We start from the raw sequence: 12738 nt of genomic DNA, 5'->3' as shown, positions 1-12738 counted from the left end.
AAAATCAGGCAGTCTTTAAAAGAAAATAGGTCTCAAAGCTTTTAATAAATTCCTTCAGAAAAAGAGAAAGTCAAGCTGAATCATCTGTGGGTAGATGAAAATAAAGAGGTTTTTGAATTATGTATCATAAGACTGAATTCTGCACCTCACTTTTTGGGCAGAGATTTACTTATTAGCAAGAACTTTTTTCTGAAAACATGTCATGTAGAGTGGGCAGAATGAATATGTAGATTTGCTAACTGGCCAGGAAAAAATGACCTGTCTCTTTAAATAGTTGTTTGATGTGTGAAAATTAGCAGATTAATCTTTTCAGGGCACAAAGCTAAACAACAGCTGCAAATCAAATTGATATTTAAGGGACAACCAGAGGGACCAGTTTAAAAGTTGGAAACCCTACCTGTGTGCTCTGGAGGTTAAAGTAGTAGAGCAGGGGTGTCCAACTCATTTGTTACAAGGGCTGGATCTGATATAAATGAGACCTTGTTGGACATTGCATGTCGGGCCAGGCAATGTGTATACCTATTTCAGATTAGGTAGCAGAGATATAAACTTTATAAAGAACACAAACACAATTTAAAAAAAAACTTAAAACATTCTTAAAATGTTAGCACTCATTGGTCTTAAAGGTCTTAGTTAGGGTGGCCAGACCGTCCCGGGCGCCCGGGAATGTCCCGGTTCTGGCCTCCTATTCCCGCCTCCCGGGCTGGCTATACCGGGACCATTTAGAGGTCCCGGTTTAGCCAGCCCCGGAGGCGGTGGGCCGCGGGCGCCGGCGAGGAAGGCGGCGAGTGAGGGAGGGAGCGTCCCTGCGCGTGCGCAGGGCCCCTGCACACGCACAGGGACGCTCCCTCCCTCACTCGCCGCCTTCCCCGCCCGCGCACGGGGCCCGGCGGCGGTGGCGGAGGCCTCTCCGCGGCCTCCGCTGGTCGCTGGAAGCCCTCCAGAGACTCTGGAGGGTCTCCAGCGACCAGCGGAGGCCGCGGAGAGGCCGCGGAGCAGCCGGCGCTGGTCCCGGAAGGCCTTCCAGAGACTCTGGAGGGCCTTCCGGGACCAGCGCCGACCAGCGAAGGCCTCTCCGCAGCCTCCGCTGGTCACTGGAGGCCCTCCAGAAACTCTGGAGGGTCTCCAGCGACCAGCGGAGGCCACGGAGAGGCCGCGGAGCAGCCGGCGCTGGTCCCGGAAGGCCTTCCAGAGACTCTGGAGGGCCTCCAGCGACCAGCGCCGACCCGCAGAGGCCGCGGAGAGGCCGGCGCTGGTCGCTGGAGGTCCTCCAGAGACCAGCGGAGGCCCTCCCCGGCCTCCGCAGCCGCCGCCAGCCTCGCCAGCAGCACCAGCCGCCAGGAGGAGAGGCCGTCACCCGCCCTGGAAGAAGGTAAGCAGGGAGGGTGGGGGCCGAAAGCGGGGGGGGGGGCTGGCGGGAGGGGGCGGTCTTCCTTCCCTCCCCCCTCCCTTCCTTTCTTCCTTCCTTCCTTCCTTCCCTTCCTTCCTTCCTTCCTTCCCTCCCTCCCTCCCTCCTCCCTTCCTTCCTTCCTTCCCTCCCTCCCTCCTCCCTTCCTTCCCTCCCTCCTCCTTTCCTTCCTTCCTTCCTTCCTTCCTTCCTTCCTTCCTTCCTTCCTTCCCTTCCTTCCCTCCCTCCTCCCTTCCTTCCCTCCCTCCTCCCTCCCTTCCCTCCCTTCCTTCTCTCCCTCCCTCCCTCCCTTCCTTCCTTCCTTCCTTCCTTCCTTCCTTCCTTCCTTCCTTCCTTCCTTCTTTCCTTCTTCCCTTCCCTCCCTCCTCCCTCCCTTCCTTCCTTCCTTCCTTCCTTCCTTCCTTCCTTCCTTCCTTCCTTCCTTCCTTCCTTCCTTCCTTCCTTCCTTCCTTCCCTCCCTTCCCTCCCTCCTTCCTTCCTTCCTTCCTTCCTTCCTTCCTTCCTTCCTTCCTTCCTTCCTTCCTTCCTTCCTTCCTTCCTTCCCTCCCTTCCCTCCCTCCCTCCCTCCCTCCTTCCTTCCTTCCTTCCTTCCTTCCTTCCTTCCTTCCTTCCTTCCTTCCTTCCTTCCTTCCTTCCTTCCCTCGCTCCCTCCCTCCCTCCCTCCCTCCTTATGTTCTTATGTGACACAGAGTGTTGGACTGAATGGGCCACTGGCCTGATCCAACAGGGCCTCTCTTATGTTCTTATGTGACACAGAGTGTTGGACTGGATGGGCCACTGGCCTGATCCAACAGGGCTTCTCTTATGTTCTTATGTGATGCAGAGTGTTGGACTTGATGGGCCACTGGCCTGATCCAACAGGGCTTCTCTTATGTTCTTATGTGACGCAGAGTGTTGGACTGGATGGGCCACTGGCCTGATCCAACAGGGCTTCTGTTATGTTCTTATGTGACGCAGAGTGTTGGACTGGATGGGCCACTGGCCTGATCCAACAGGGCTTCTGTTATGTTCTTATGTGACGCAGAGTGTTGGACTGGATGGGCCACTGGCCTGATCCAACAGGGCTTCTCTTATGTTCTTATGTGACGCAGAGTGTTGGACTGGATGGGCCACTGGCCTGATCCAACAGGGCTTCTCTTATGTTCTTATGTGACGCAGAGTGTTGGACTGGATGGGCCACTGGCCTGATCCAACAGGGCTTCTCTTATGTTCTTATGTGACGCAGAGTGTTGGACTGGATGGGCCACTGGCCTGATCCAACAGGGCTTCTCTTATGTTCTTATGTGACGCAGAGTGTTGGACTGGATGGGCCACTGGCCTGATCCAACAGGGCTTCTCTTATGTTCTTATGTGATGCAGAGTGTTGGACTGGATGGGCCACTGGCCTGATCCAACAGGGCTTCTCTTATGTTCTTATGTGACGCAGAGTGTTGGACTGGATGGGCCACTGGCCTGATCCAACAGGGCTTCTCTTATGTTCTTATGTGACGCAGAGTGTTGGACTGGATGGGCCATTGGCCTGATCCAACATGGCTTCTCTTATGTTCTTATGTGACAATACTGACTTTGGTGGACCCAAGCACTGATTCAGTGTAAGGGAGCTTTGTGTTTGTGACTGGAGTGGACAATACTGACTTTGGTGGACCCAAGCACTGATTCAGTGTAAGGGAGCTTTGTGTTTGTGTCTTCTGGTGCAATTTTGTTCTCAGATCCTGTATTTACTTCATCAGTATATGGGATAAGGCACTTTCTCAACTGTGCTGCATAATGCAGCCTATTTATTTTGTCCTGTTTGCTCTGTTGGCTCTATCTGCGCCACCTTCATCACGTTCGGGGTGTGGATCCCCCAGTGGGGTGGTCTCCCGACTCCCTCCGCCGGCTGTTTCTGATAGCCCTGCGCCCCCTCTTTCATTTGATATGTGTCCCGTGCGGGTGCCACCCTCCCGCCGGGAGATGCCGCAAAATGAGCCCCCTTGAGGCTTATGGCGGCAGGGCTCAGGGGAAGCGAGCTAGACTGCTGTTCTTTTGAGGGGTTATAGAGTGTTTTGAGCCCGTCCCTGTGGCATCGGTCCCATCGTTGTAGGGCCCAGGGGGCCGGCGCAGCGGCCCGCTGAAGCAGCCTGTCGGTCACTTCCGGGTTCCTGTCCTGCATCTCGACCTGTGTTATTAGTGACAGGCTGCTTCGGGGGGCGCCGCTGCGCCGGCCCCCTGGGTCCCACAATGATGGGACCGATGCCACAGGGATGGGCTCGAAAAGCTCTATAACCCCTCAAAAGAACAGCAGTCTAGCTCGCTTCCCCCGAGCCCTGCCGCCATAAGCCTCAAGGGGGCTCATTTTGCGGCATCTCCCGGCGGGAGGGTGGCACCCGCACGGGACACATATCAAATGAAAGAGGGGGCGCAGGGCTATCAGAAACAGCCGGCGGAGGGAGTCGGGACACCACCCCACTGGGGGATCCACACCCGAAAGTGATGAAGGTGGCGCAGATAGAGCCAACAGAGCAAACAGGACAAAATAAATAGGCTGCATTATGCAGCACAGTTGAGAAAGTGCCTTATCCCATATACTGATGAAGTATATACAGGATTTGAGAACAAAATTGTTTCCGGCGGTGATATTTGGGGGATTTTTGGGGACATCACAGGAAGTGCTGTGAAGTCACTTCCTGTTTCCGGCAGTGGCATTTGGGGGAAATGATGTCATTTGGGGGAAGTGATGTCACAGGAAGTGGTGTCACTTCCTGTTTCCGGCGGTGGCATTACATCACCGGAAGTGACGTCGCCGGAAGTGACGTCACTTCCTGTTTCCGGCGGCGCACTGCCTCCCTCCTTCCCCCCCAAGGTGTCCCTGGCTGGCCTTCAGACATTATGGTCACCCTAGTCTTAGTAACGAATTCCACTGAATTACCCAGTATTGACATTAGACTGACTGGCCTGTAATTTCCCAGATTACATTACCTACCTTCCAGTCCTCAGGGATGGAGGCAAATTTTAATGATAGATTGGATATTTTTGTCAGGAGATCCACAACTTCAGAGCGGTTCCTCAGTGGAACAGGCTTCCTCGGGAAGTGGTGGGCTCTCCTTTCTTGGAGGTTTTAAACAGGCTAAATGGCCATCTGACAGCAATGCGGACTCTGTGAATTTAGGGGGAAGTATTTGTGAATTTCCTGCATTCTATGATTCGCTCTTTGAATGAGCTTGGTGATTTGTCAGTTTTTAATTTGTCCATCAGTTGTTAGCACCTGTCTTGTCACCTCAGTCTGACTTGGGTCTTTCAACACCCCTCCCAAAATCAGTTGTTCTGGAGTGAGCAAGCACCTCCCATCTTCCATGGTGAAGACAGAAGCAAAAAATGCATTCAGCTTCTCTGCCATTCCCCATCATCCTTGAGTAATCCTTTTACCCCTTGGTCATTCAAGGACCCCACTGCCTCCCTGGCTGTTTTTCTGCTACTAATGTATTTGAAGAATTTTTTTTACTGTTAATCTTTATATATATATATATATATATATATATATATATATATATATATATATATGTATGTTCCTCATAGTCCCTTCTTGCCTGTCTGATCACTGACTTGCATTCATTTTGCCACAGCCTGTGCTTCTTTTTATTTACCTTACTTGAACTAGTCTTCCACTACTTAAACGAATCCTTCTTCCTTTTTACTGCCTCCATTACTTTGTTTATTAACCATGCAGGCGTTTTTAGGACCTATTTGTACCTTTCCATACCCGTGGTATACATTTTATCTGAGCTTCTAGGGTTGTAATTTTAATAGTCTTGAAGCTTCCTGAAGGGATTTGACCCTTCTTACCTTTGTTTTCCGTTTCTTCTTCACAAACCTCCCCCCAAGGCTGTAGCCAGAATTTTTTTACGTGGGGGGGGCGCTTTTTAAAAATTCTGGGGGCACCTGAATTTTTAAAAAGTGCCCCCTAAAAAAAAAATCCCTACTATGCACCCCACCTCAGCTTCCTTCCTCACCCACCCCCACCACAGCTTGAGGGCCTTCCCTGCCTCCCCCACTATTCAGATTGTACAGGATGGGTGGCAGGTGCAGCCCCTAGCCTCCACATGCGATTTAAAGACTACCTCCAACTCTTTCCTCCTTAATTTTCCAATATAATTTATATCCTGGAATCACTGTATCCAACTGATTTTCCTCATCCTTCCAAGTTTCTGAAATGCCCACATTGTCTATGTTCTCCTCTGACACTGAATGTTCCAGTTCTCCCATTGTACCTTGGACACTTCAAGAATTTGTATATAAACATCTATAATTTCCCAGACTTGTTAGGCCTGCAACCTTCCTCTTGTGACTTGTAGTCCTTGCTAGGCAGTCAGTATTATTTGTCACCCTCTCAGTGGCCAGTCCTAATCCATTTCCCTGTGGAACAATAACAGCTATCCCTTGATCTCTTTGAGATGAGCCATCCTGAACCAGAGACATTCAGCTTTCTGAATCTCTGTCAGCTTTCCCCCAATATTTAGTTTAAACGTGCTCTGCCGCCATTTTGATTTTATGCACCAGCAGCCTGGTTCCTTTTCTGGACAAGTGGAAGTCCTGCTTGTACAGGTCCTGCTTGTTCCAAAAAGTGTCCCGGTGCCTAACAAACTTAAACCCTCCCTACACCATTGTCTTATCCACACATTGAGACTCCTGATTTGTGCCTGTCTAGCTGGGCCTGCACATGGAACAGTAAGCACTTCTGAGAAGGCTACCTTGGAAGTCCTAGCCTTGAGTCTCCTGCCTGGCAACCTAATTTTTTTTTTCTCCATAACTGCATGGCTACATTTCCTGACATTGTTGGTGCCAACATATACCATGACCACTGACTCCTCCCCAGCACTATCTACCAGCCTATCTAGACCACGCATAATGTCTGCTACCTTCCCACCAGGCAGGCAAGTCACCATGTGATCAATGTGTGGGTTCACCACCCATCTATCTACATGCCTAAGGATCAAATCACCAACTACCAAGAGCCCCCACTCTCCCTTTTCCTTGGTGTGAAAGGATACCTGTTCACCAACTATAGAAGGGTTCCCTTCTGAGGGAACATACCTCCTTTCATCACCACAGTTCCCTGATTCCCCTTGACCCTGACAGCAATAGGGCTGCAATTCTCAGAGTGGGACACATCTAACAAGTCCCCAAGAGTCTTACCCGAGTGCCTGCTTCCCAAATCAGCCACTTTGGCCTCGAGGGTGCAGACTTGTTCCCTGAGAATCAGGAACTCCTTGCATCAAGCACACACCTATGACTTCTTTCCTGTTTACAGATGGATACATGTTACTTAGAATCATAGAGTTGGAAGGGGCCTCCAGGGTCATCTAGTCTAATCCCCTGCACAATGCAGTAAACTCACAAATGCCTCCCCCTAAATTCACAGGATTTTCATTGCTGTCAAATGGCCATCTAGCCTCTGTTTAAAAACTTCCAAGGAAGGAGAGCCCACCACCTCCTGAGGAAGCCTGTTCCACTGACGAACTGCTCTAACGGTCAGGAAGTTCTTTCTAATGTTGAGCCGGAAACTCTTTTGATTTAATTTCAACCCATTGGTTCTGGTCCTACCTTCTGAGGCCACAGAAGACAATTTCACACCATCATCTATATGACAGCCCTTCAAGTATTTGAAGATGTTGATCATATCACCACTAAGCCACCTGCTTCCCAGGCTAAACATGCCCAGCTTCTTCAACCTTTCTTCATAGGACTTGGTCTCCAGACCCTTCACCATTTTTGTCACCCTCCTCTGGACCCGTTCCAGCTTGTTTATATCCTTCTTAAAATGTGGTGCCCAAAACTGAACACAATACTCCAGTTGAGGTCTTATCAGAGTAAAGCGATACTATCATTTCACGTGATCTGGACACTATACTTCTGATGATACAGCCCAAAATTGCATTTGCCTTTTTAGCCACCACATCACACTGTTTACTCATGTTCAACATATGGTCCAATAAGACCCCTAGATCCTTTCCGCACAAACTACTGCTAAGACAAGTCTCCCCCATCCTATAACCATGCATGGGGGTTTTTTTTGCTTAAATGCAGAACTTTACATTTATCCCTGTTAAAATTCATTTTATTGATTTTAGCCCAGTTTTCCAGCCTGTCAAGGTCATCCTGTATCCTTTTTCTGTTTTCTACTATATTTGCAACCCCTCCCAATTTAATATCATCGGCAAATTTAATAAGCATTCCCTCTATTCCTTCATCCAAATTGTTTATAAAGATGTTGAACAAAACAGGCCCCAGGACATATCCTTGAGGCACTCAAGAAGTACTTCTTCACCCAAAGGGTGATTAACATGTGGAATTCACTGCCACAGGAGGTGGTGACGGCCACAAGTATAGCCACCTTCAAGAGGGGTTTAGATAAAAATATGGAGCACAGGTCCATCAGTGGCTATTAGCCACAGTGTATGTGTGTATATAAAATTTTTTTTGCCACTGTGTGACACAGAGTGTTGGACTTGATGGGCCGTTGGCCTGATCCAACATGGCTTCTCTTATGTTCTTATGTTCACTCCACATCACTCCTCTCCAAGAGGATGAGGAACCATTCACAAGCACTCTTTGGGTGTGATCTGTCAATTGTTCTACTATGGACCAGCATGGCTACCCTTGGAAACTTCAGAGATAGTCTGAATTGTATTAACTAGAAAGTCTGATGTGAAAAAGGAGGGCCAGTTTGCTGTAGAGGTTAAGTGCGTGGACTCTTATCTGGGAGAACCAGGTTTGATTCCCCACTCCTCCACTTTCAGCTGCTGGAATGGCCTTGGGTCAGCCATAGCTATCACAAAACTGTCCTTGAAAGAACAGCTTCTGGGAGAGCTTCTCTCAGCCCCACCTACCTTACAGGGTGTCTGTTGTGAAGGAGGAAGATAAAGGAGATTGTGAGCTGCTCTGAGACCCCGAGATTCAGAGTGAAGGGCAGGATATAAGTCCAATATCTTCTTTCTTTAAACAAAAACTGCAATCCTGTGCATGTGTAGAAAGTAGGTGCCAGAGTGCTCACTGTAGATTATTTCCGAGTAACCATGGAGAGCAAGCCCAATGAGGAAAGGCTAAGGGACTTGGGGATATTCAGTTTGGAGAAGAGGAGGTTGGGGTGGGGGGAGACATGATTGCTAATTTGAAGTATTAGAAGGGCTGCCACTTTTTAAAAGTGATAGTTGTTCAACAGTGCAATCAACCCCCTCACTTGCAGTCTTTAAGCAGCGGCTGGGCAAACACTTGTCAAGGATGCTCTGGAAAACCAGAACAGCAGTGCAACAGTTCAAAAAGTACTTATCAACAATTTGCCTTATGGTCCCTGTAGCTTGAAAGAGCTCTGCTCAGATACTGCTATCAGAAGCATAATATTTGAAAGCAAGGAAGCCTGCAGTTCCTCCCTTTCCACTCCTAAACCAGAAGCGATCCCGGCCGCTGTTTCTGCCAGATTAGTGGGATCCAACATTTCCTGTAATAAACCCACATCCCTTCAAAAAACCAGCTTGATTCAAGGCTCTGATCTCTCCTCCCCCACCCCCTCCCCACACACCCATGCTCTCTTCTTCCCTTTAACTTGGACTGTGCCACAACAGTTTTGAAATATGAAATGCAACCAGGTCTTGGCCACATGAAAATGTGAAGCTGCCTTATATCCATCTCTCTAGTGCAGGGGTGGCCAAACTGTGGCTCGGGAGCCACATGTGGCTCTTTCACACATATCGTGTGGCTCTTGAAGCCCCCACCAGAGAAGGCATTTGTCTCTTTAAACCACTTCTTCAAGCCAAGGCAGCCAGTGGCTTGGAGAATGCATTTAAAGTTCAAGTTGCTTTCTTTCCACCTCTCTCTCTCCCTCCCCACCTATTTTCCTTCCTGCTCTCAGACATCTGACGTTCGTGTCTAGTGGCTCTCACACATCTGACATGTGTTCTATGTGGCTCTTATGTTAAGCAAGTTTGGCCACCCCTGGCCTAGTGGGTCCCATCTAACCCCCTTCCTAAAACTGCAGGAACACCTGCAAGGAATTTTCCTCTGTGTGTTGTGCTTGGGGGCTGCATTGTGGTTGCACCCCCTCCCATGTCAGAATTGCAAAGCTGCCCACAAGCTCAAAAAGGTTGGAGTGCCCTGTTGTCTCTCTGAAGGAGGCCCAGTTAGGGTTGCCAGGTTTGGGTTGGGAAATACCTGAAGATTTGGGGGAAGGAACCTGAGTTTGGGGAGAGGAGGAGCTGCAATGAGATATGACTCCAGAGTACACCTTCCAAAGCAGCCATCTTCTCGAGGAAAACTGATCTGTTATCGCCTGGAGATTCATTGTACTCACAGGAGGTTTCCAGCCACCACCTGGGGGTTGGCAATCCTGTTCTGCACCCATGCTCAGAAGGGTATAATGCCAATGTCCACCCTCCAAAGCAGATATTTTCTCCAGGCGAACTGATCTCCGTCACCTGGAGATCAGTTGTAAAAGCCAGCAACCTCCAGCTACCACCTGGAGCAAAGGGGGCCAAACCATGACTCGAGAACTACAGATGGTTCTTTCGCAACTATTGTGAGGATCTTGAAGCCCCCACCGCCCCATCAGCCAGCTTGGGGAAGGCATTTGTTTCTTTAAATCCCTTTCCAAACCAAGCCACTCAGAGCCCTCTCTGTGGGCATGTGTGCTCCCTGCCCCCCGTGCATGAAGCTTGGCTCCCCCCATGGCCCCCCGCCTTCCTTCCCTCTCCAGAGCTGCAATGCAGTGCTCCATGGCCCCCCTCCTTCTCAGAGATGCGCCGAGCCGCATTGTGCCGAAGCTGGACCCTACCGGCTTCGATGCGGCCAGCGCACCTTCTAACTCTTTGAAGCTGGAGGTGAGGGGGAGTGAAGCCTTCTCCATCCTGGGCTTCAAAGAGTTAGAAGGCACGCTGGCCGCATTGAAGCTGGTAGGGTCCAGCTTTGGTGCAGCGTGGCTCAGCGCACCTCTGAGGAAGAAGGGGCCCACGGAGCACGGCTGCATTGCAGCTCCGGGAAGGGAGGGAAGGCGGGGTGCTGCGGAGGAGAGCTGAGCCTCATGCACGGGAGGGGCAAGGGAGCACGTGTGCTCACAGAAAGGGCTTTGAGTGCTGCCTCTGGCACCCATGACATAGGTTTGCCACCACTGGTCTAGAGTCTCCTCAAATGCAGCTATTTTAATAGTTTTCTTCTTGAGAGGGTAATTTCATTCAGTCAGCAGGTTTGCACAAGACTGAGGGTGGATTCAGATAGCTATTTAAGAAATGCTAGTATAGTGTGGGGATTATTCAACCACATAGGGCAACCCACACATGGTTGCAACCTGCTACTGCCAGATGCCTTTTGGCAAGTTATAAGATGGTTCCCCATAGTGTCTGGCCATCCAGTTCTGAAAGAACTCAAAGTTGAACTTGTGGATCTTCTAACAAAAATCTGTAATCTTTCATTGAAATCTGCCTCCATTCCTGAGGACTGGAAGGTAGCAAATGTCACCCCCATCTTTAAAAAGGGTTCCAGAGGAGATCCGGGAAATTATAGGCCAGTCAGTCTGACTTCAATACCGGGAAAGTTGGTAGAAACCATTATCAAGGACAAAATGAGTAGGCACATTGATGGACACGGGTTATTGAGGAAGATTCAGCATGGGTTCTGTAAGGGAAGATCTTAACTCACTAACCTGTTACATTTCTTTGAGGGGGTGAACAAACATGTGGACAAAGGAGACCCGATAGATGTTGTTCACCTTGACTTCCAGAAAGCTTTTGATAAAGTTCCTCATCAAAGGCTCCTTAGAAAGCTTGAGAGTCATGGAGTAAAAGGACAGGTCCTCTTGTGGATCAAAAACTGGCTGAGTAATAGGAAGCAGAGAGTGAGTATAAATGGGCAATCTTCGCAGTGGAGGACAATAAGCAGTGGGGTGCCGCAGGGCTCGGTACTGGGTCACATGCTCTTTAATTTGTTCATAAATTATTTAGAGTTGGGAGTGAGCAGTGAAGTGGCCAAGTTTGCGGATGACACTAAATTGTTCAGGGTGGTGAGAACCAGAGAGGATTGTGAGGAACTCCAAAGGGATCTGTTGAGGCTGGGTGAGTGGGCGTCAATGTGGCAGATGCGGTTCAATGTGGCCAAGTGCAAAGTAATGCACATTGGGGCCAAGAATCCCAGCTACAAATACAAGTTGATGGGATGTGAACTGGCAGAGACTGACCAAGAGAGAGATTTGGGGTCGTGGTAGATAACTCACTAAAAATGTCAAGACAGTGTGCGTTTGCAATAAAAAAGGCCAACGCCATGCTGGGAATTATTAGGAAGGGAATTGAAAACAAATCAGCCAGTATCATAATGCCCCTGTATAAATCGATGGTGCGGTCTCATTTGGAGTACTGTGTGCAGTTCTGGTCACCGCACCTCAAAAAGGATATTATAGCATTGGAGAAAGTTCAGAAAAGGGCAACTAGAATGATTAAAGGGCTGGAACACTTTCCCTATGAAGAAAGGTTGAAACGCTTGAGACTCTTTAGCTTGGAGAAACGTCGACTGCAGGGTGACATGATAGAGTTTTACAAGATAATGCATGGTATGGAGAAAGTAGAGAAAGAAGTACTTTTCTCCCTTTCTCACAATACAAGAATTCGTGGGCATTCGATGAAATTGCTGAGCAGACAGGTTAAAACGGATAAAAGGAAGTACTTCTTCACCCAAAGGGTGATTAACATGTGGAATTCACTGCCAACAGGAGCTGGTGGCGGCCACAAGCATAAAAAATTTTTTGCCACTGTGTAGAGTGTTGGACTGGATGGGCCATTGGCCTGATCTAGCATGGCTTCTCTTATGTTCTTATGTTATGTTCTTATCCAGTGAGGAGAATTTCTAGGAATGAGGTGAAGTGGTAATGTGTGGTAAATTCCTCTAGACAGGCTTCTATGTACTTTTATAAGGCAAATTATCCTTCAGTAAATGGACATCTGTAATCACCATCTGACTGAGGCAGTACATATTTACAACATCAATGTAAAACTTAATTTTATGTATTTAAAATGTGTATGTACTGCCATTCCTCATTAGCACAAGACAGCTTACAAATACACCCACAACAACAACAACAAAAACTGATTAAAAAAATTAAAAACCACAGGCACTTAAAGGTCTGGGAAGAAATCTTGGAAAGATTTAGGAAAGAGTTTAAAAGTGCACTTGTATTTTGTGTCATCCAACCTACAATTTTAATAGGAGTCCAGATCAACCCTTAATACCATACCTTCCCAAATAAGGCAAATAAAATTAGGACTGTTGAACATCTGAGAGCCATTGGTATAGGTTTTCAACCTTACCGTAGGCAT

Source organism: Heteronotia binoei, chromosome 1, assembly GCF_032191835.1.
Source record: "Heteronotia binoei isolate CCM8104 ecotype False Entrance Well chromosome 1, APGP_CSIRO_Hbin_v1, whole genome shotgun sequence".
NCBI lineage: Eukaryota > Metazoa > Chordata > Lepidosauria > Squamata > Gekkonidae > Heteronotia > Heteronotia binoei.
Note: the sequence above shows the minus strand (reverse complement) of the source record.